The sequence below is a fragment of the Dasypus novemcinctus genome, chromosome 22, assembly GCF_030445035.2.
Source record: "Dasypus novemcinctus isolate mDasNov1 chromosome 22, mDasNov1.1.hap2, whole genome shotgun sequence".
Taxonomy (NCBI): Eukaryota; Metazoa; Chordata; class Mammalia; order Cingulata; family Dasypodidae; genus Dasypus; species Dasypus novemcinctus.
The window spans coordinates 58,324,049-58,331,245 of NC_080694.1; the positions used below are offsets into that span (position 1 = coordinate 58,324,049).

At 38.2% G+C, this 7,197-nt stretch overlaps 1 pseudogene; it reads right to left on the reverse strand.

The window, feature by feature from the left end:
* Window positions 1-7,197, reverse strand: part of LOC139437349 (sodium-dependent phosphate transport protein 1-like) — a 232,146-nt pseudogene that overhangs the window by 15,789 nt on the left and 209,160 nt on the right.

Genomic DNA, 7,197 nt, shown 5'->3' on the forward strand with positions numbered 1-7,197 from the left:
TAAATGCATACAACTTTGCCTGAATCATATAAATGGACTAAGGGTATTAATAGATAACTTATGAGAAAAAAACCCTGAAAATATCAATAAACCAAAGTGACAAATATAAATGTGTGCAATTCCATTGATATAAAAACATGTATATTTTAATGTTACAGTAGAATTCCCTTCCTCTTCTTTCCTATATGCAGTGTCCCATCCTCTGTTCTCTGTGGTATCTCTTCACCTTCCTTCTCCTTGTTACTTGTCTTCTTTTCTAAAAAGTTCCACCTTATTTGTTCATAATTATTTTCTGAGTTCTCATGTCATTTTTTAAATCTTTCTTCGGTCTGTGCACAGCCTCCTGTCCTCTGGCCATGTCTGCTTTGAGCTCCCGTGTGCACTGCACCATGATGTCCCTTCCCTAGCTATAACTGTTAGATAAATTTTAGGTTCCTTTTCTACTGTTAGGTTACAATTTAGATGTGCTTTGCAGTAACATTTTTCTGATGAGTTTTCATTGTTAGACCAATTATATTGCTCTATGTCTTCATTTTTTCATTTAGTACCTTCGTATAGCAGTAAACCGAATTCCTTTATCGGATTCATATTTGAAGAAGATGGATTTCCCTAGATTGTGGCGGGAGATTTCATAGGGAGGTGAATGTGCCAGAGAAATGTTCCAAGCTCCACCACTCAGGAGCTCCTTCCACCTTTCTTACAGTGAAGAATCAAAAATGTGGCCCTACTGAGCAGGCATTTCTCTAGAAATTGGGATACTCAATGCTTACAACAAAGAATTGGAATGTCATCAATATTTAGAAATGTAATTCAATGAATATATTAAATAAATAGATTGTAACAGAGTTTCAAGGTATAAGTTGACACAATGCACTGCAAACTTAAACTTGGCATATTTAAAGTGTACAACTTCATAACGTATATTTACACATGTGGAGCCATTACCAAAATCATGATGATTGGCACATGTTTTACTTTCAGAAGTTTCCTTTTGGTCCCTTGCACTCGATTCCTCCTGTCCCATACCTACCACTGATATGTTACTATAACTTATTTTCATTTTCTAGAAGTTATATATACATGTAATCATTTAGTGTTGGAGACTGAGTAAAAGACATGTTCAAGGCTTCATCCACATTCCTTTGGCTGTGAACTAACTCTTTGTAAATAGGACCTTTGAAGATCCTAAGTAAATGTGGCCCAGGTGAATAATGGCAGACCTTACTCCATGTGGCTGGAAACTTATAAGCAAAGGAAACTGGGCATATGATCAGTGGAAGCAAGAAGTCAGAATAAGCAGAAATCTGTCAGAGAAATCCACTAGAGGAGAGCAAGGCAGGAGAAAGGCAAGCCAGGGAAACCCAAGAATTGTTGCAAGATGCAGAATGCTACAGATTCTGGGAGAAAGCATGGCCTTGTGAGAACTTGCCTTTGAAACTGTAGCCTCCAAAACTGTGAGACCATGAATTCCTGTATTTCAGTGAACATATTGTGAGGTACTTTTCATAGCAGCCATGGCATACCGAGACATTTATTATGCATATTTTTAAATTTTTTATTTATTTTGTATTTTTTGCCTTTTTTGTGTTTATTTATTTTTAAATATTACATAAAAAAAATGAGGTCCCCATATACCCTCCACTCCCCTCACCCCCCTTCTCCCCCCATAACAACAATCTCCTCCATCATCATGAGACATTCATTGCATTTGGTGAATACATCTCTCAGCATCGTTGCACCTCATGGTCAAAGGTCTGCATCATAGCCCTCATTCTCCCATATTCCACCCAGTGGGCCATGGGAGGACATACAATGTCCAGTAACTGTCCCTGCAGCACCACCCAGGACAACTCCAAGTCCCAAAAACACACCCACATCTCATTTCTTCCTCCCATTCCCTACCCCCAGCAGACACCATGGCCACTTTCTCCATACCAATGCCACATTTTCTTCAATTACTAATCACCATAGTTCATGAATAGAATATCAGCAAGTCCACTCTAATCCATACTCGATTCCTCCACCCTGTGGACCTTGGAATGGTTGTATCCACTCCACATCTATATTAAGAGGGGGTTTAGATTCCACATGGATGCTGGATGCAATCCACCTACTTTCAGTTGTAGGCACTCTTGGCTACCTGGTGTGATTGTTGGCCTTCTTCAACTCCATGTTAGCTGAGTAAGGTAAGTCCAATAAACCAGAGTGTAGGAGCTGAAGTCTGTTGAGGCTCAGGGCCTGGCTATCACATGGTCGGTCCAGAGAGTTAGGTCCCCTGGGTATATCTTAAACCCCAGCACCACCTACAGTTCTGGTAAAAGTAACAGGAGAGGCTTATGAACAAAAATCACATCTGAGTCCAGCTCCATCACACAGAAACACAAACTCCAAAATAGGGCCAACTGACATGGCACTGAACTCCATCTGCCATGACCATAGAACCTGTGGGTCTCTGTAGCCCTCAGAAGAACCAATACCTGGGGTTATATCTACTTTATCTGTCTCTGGGACTCTGCTGAGGTGTGCATAAGGGAAATCCCTCTGATAACCTCCTGGCTCTTTTTGGAGACTCATAGCCATATAAACTCATTTGTCATTTCCATTTCTCCCTTTCATTCAGGTCAAAAAGCATTTTTAACTCCTGGTATTGTATGTAGACTGAGATATTCTGCTGGTCCGAGTTGACCCTTTTATTCAAGGTCATTTTCTAGTTACATCATCAGCTGGTACTTGGTAGAAATCCCTCAGCGCCAGGGAGGCTAATTCCCGGGAGTCATGTCCCATGCTGGGGGGGAAGGCAACACATTTACATGCTGAGTTTGGCTTCGAGACTGACCAGATTTGAGCAACACAGAGGCTCTCAGGAGCTAACTCTTAGGGACACTGCTGCTCTAGGCCTTGTTCTTATTTCAGGTGCACAGGTTCACAAGCATAGTCATTAGTATCAAGGGCTCATTGTTGGACCTTCATTCTTTTTTGGTCTTTGCCGTTGCACTTGGAGGATTGTTGCTGTTCCTTTAGGGACTGTGATAGAGTTCCCCTGGCTAGGAACTCAGCACTCCCTCAGTTGTTGTTTTTACTTGTAACCACTAAGAAAATATCCAAACATTTGTATGTATCCTGGATATATGCCCTCTAGAACTCCCTGCCAACCATGTGTCCCCTGTCAATAACATCCCACACCAGTATTCCTCCCCTGCCATTGTTGAACCTATCTATGATCCAAAACTTCTTGAAAAGTGAAGCCCAATATATTGCCAGGTTACATTAATAGTAAAATGGAATTTAGCGATGAGTTTAAAGGTTAGATACAGAATACATATTAATTTAGAGAAATTAAGGTAAAGTTAATTGGGGTTTCAAAAAATTAAAAAATGTAAAAGCTTTGCTTTTGATGTTTTGCCTTCCATCACTGCAATAAGTCTTGCCCTGTATGCAAATTGGCAGGGCAACTACTTCTCTCTTTTCCTCGGTGTCTACATCCTATCTTTTTCTTTTCTTTTTCCTAATTATTAAGCTTATCTTCACAAAAGTTTTAGATCACAGTAATTCATATGTACAATACACAATACTCCCACATATCCAACATAAAACCTTTTCCCTTCCACAGCAATAATCTTTCTATATATTCATACTATATTTACTGACACAGATGTACAGATATTGAGACAATTGCTTTCAAACAAGGTAACATTTGTGTTTACCTTGTGGTTTATATTTTAGACTATACAATTTTTCTAAATTTTTAGTTATCTTATGTTTTACATTATGATTTACATTTTGACCTATCAGCCCCTATATATTTTTGGTGTAATTTTACATGTCTTATATCCATCCTTGCGTACTCTCGTGAAACACTTCTATTGCCCACACAGTTACATTGGTTCCATCTATTCAATACCTCTTTTCCCCTCCCCTTAGGGCCCACAGTGACAGTCAATCTTCATTACTTGAACGGTCATGTTCAGAGATACTTGCCACAGTGTTGAGGGCTTGACATGCTCAACTGCCCTAATGCTCTGGGAGCCACCATTTCTCTTGAGAGATACAATTCCCTCTATTTGAGAGCATCAGTCCTCCCCAGGATGTGGGTATACCTTACCTCTCCTTTTATGGATATCTATACAGTGATATAACCCACTATGGCAAAATGAGCATTCATATATTCCCTAGGAGACTGTCCTGCATCGGATTATCCCCTTTAAGCATCTTAAACAGGTAACTTTACTTATTATATTTTTGAAAAAGCTTTCTCAGCATTACACTCTTATACAAATACCTGACAATCTCCTATGTTCGTATGTTGCCTAACCCTCCCCCCAATTTCTTGGGCAATTACCCATCCTCCCATCCCTAGCCTTCCTCAATCCCACAAAACCCCATCCAATGGTAACCCTATGCCCCCATTTTATCCCTTACTTGTATAATACTTTCCTCCAAGTTATCATAGATTTCACCCATGTAGGTGTCAGCATACATCCTTCTTCTACCCCCCAATTTCCTTTAAGTCTATCATACAGTCTCTAGCTCTCTGAGACAGCTTGGTTTACTTATTTCATATCATTGAGGTCATGTAGTATTTGTTCTTCAATGCCTGGGTTGCTTCACTCAACATAAGGTTCTCAAGATTCATTCATGTTATCACGTGTGTTTGTAGTGTATTTGTTCTTAAAGCTGAGTAGTATTCCATTGTATGTATATACCATATTTTATTTATCCATTCATCTGTTGATGGGCATTTGGGTTGATTCCAACTTTTGGCAATAGTGAACAATTCTGCTATGATTTTTTTGAGATTTCCTCTTTGACCCACTGTTTTTCTAAGAGTGTGCTGTTTAATTTCCATATCTTGGTGTGAAATCTGGGCCTCTGGCCCTTTCAGATTTCCAGCTTCACTCCAATGTGGTCAGACATATTATTTTGTATGATTTCAATCTTTCTGAGTTCATTGAGCCTTTCTTTGTGGCCTAGCATATGGTCTATCTTGGAGAATGATCCATGTGCACTTGAGAAAAATGTATATCCTACTGTATTTGGGTGTAATGATCTGTATATGTCTATCAGATCCAGTCCTCTAATATACTGTTCAAACATTTTGTTTCTTTAGTGATTCTCTTTTGAAATGGTCTGTCCAAACTTGATAGTGGTGTATTAAAATATCCCACTATAATTGTAGAGGCATCTATTCTTTCACTTAGTTTTTGCAGTATTTGCCTCACATATTTGGAGGCGCCCTTGTTAGTAGCATAAATATTTGATTGTTCGTTCTTTTTGAGAGATTGTCCCTTTCACTAATATGTAGTATCCTTCTTTGTCTCTCACAATTATTTCACATTTAAAGTACATTTTTTCTGATATTCATAAAGCTATTTCTGCCTTTTTTTGGTTATTGTTTGCTTGTAAGATTGTTTTCCAACTATTTACTTTCAGCCTCCATGAATCCTTGGGTCTAAGATATGTTTCTTGTAGACAGCAAATAGATGGATCATATTTCCTTATCCAATGTCCCAGTCTGAATCTTTTGATAGGTGAGTTTAATCCGTCGACATTCAGTGTTATTACTTTCAAGGAATTATTTATGTTAGCCATATTTTGATTGGACTTGTGTTTGTCATATTTTCTTTTTTTTCCCCTTCTCTTTTTGTCTTTTTTTGTTGCTCTTACACTCTCCTCCAACTCTGCATCTCCTGTTTTTTCCTTTGTTCCTGCAGAACTCCCTTTAGTATTTCTTGAAGGGGAGGTTTCTTGTTGGCATAGTCTTTCAATTTCTGTTTATCTGTGAATATTTAGAAGTCTCCATCATTTTTGAATGCTACTTTAGCTGGGTAGAGTATTCTTTGTTGGAAATTTTTTTTCTTTTAGTATCTTGACTATATCATACTACTGCCTTCTTGCCTCCATGGTTTCAGATGAGAAATCAGCACTAAATCTTATGGAGCCTCCCTTGTATGTGATGGTTTTCTTTTCTCTTGCTGCTTTCAGAATTTTCTCTTTGTCTTGAACATTGGATAATTTGACAAGTATATGTCTTGGGGTGGGCCTGTGGGGGTTTATGATGTTTGGGGTGCATTGTGCTTCCCAGACATGTATGTCTGTCTCTCTCAGTAGATTTGGGAAGTTTTCAGCCATTATTTCCTGCAACACCCCTTCAGTCCTCTTTCTCTTCTCTTCTTCTTCTGGGATACCTATAATATGTATGTTTGTGCATTTTGCATTGTTATTCAGGTCCCTAAGTCCTAGCTGGATTTTTTCTATCTTTTTATCAATCAATTCTACTATCTGTTTGATTTTCAATGTACTGTCTTTCACGTCACTAATTCTCTCCTCTGCTTCTTCTAATCTGCTGCTATTTGCTGCAAGTTTATTTTTAATTTCTTGAACTGTGGTGTTCATTCCCATCATATCTGTTATCTTTTTGTGTATGTCTGCAATATCCTCTGCAAGTGTTTTCTTCATATTGTTAAACTCTTCCTTTATTTCATTAAGTTGGTCTCTAATATATGTTCTGAGATCTTTAATTACTTGTCCGATGTTCTGCTCCCCTTTCTGGTTCTTAGTTTGTTCATTGGATTCAGCCATGTTTTCCTGATTACTGGTTTGCTTTGTAGTTTTTTGTTGCTGTCTGGTCATCATTTTATCTTGACGGGTTTAATCAGTTCCTTAGCTTCTTTGTCTAGTCTTGGGGTTTAATTAGTTGTTGTTCTTGCATAAGTGTTATGTCTTCACTTTGTTCCTCTTATTCTAATTTCTTTTTGCTGGCTAAGTTCACTTTGAAGTAAACTATTAGGGCCAGGGAAAGGAAATTGTGTAAGAAAAGAAAATGTGTAAAGTAGTATTGGTAATAAATGTTAACAGAGCATCAATGTGAGATCTGGGAGAATGAATATTAGACTCATGTAAGTTGTGTAGAGTTATAGCAGTAAGTAGATTACCTATAATGATATAGTCAACTGAATATGGGGAGGAATATAGTATGAATTAAAAATCCAGTGTTTTCATGAGAGAGGGAAAGAGAAAAGAAAGACAATAATATCAAGAGTGGATAAAAGACAGAAAACAGAGCAAAGGTATTAGAAATTAAAGTTAGACAATTTGGGGAACAAAGAAAGGGAGGTGGAATGTAAGAGAGACTGTAGATGATGGAGGATAGCAAGATGTGGGGGAAAAGGGATAGGTAGGTGGCCAAAATCAATTCAC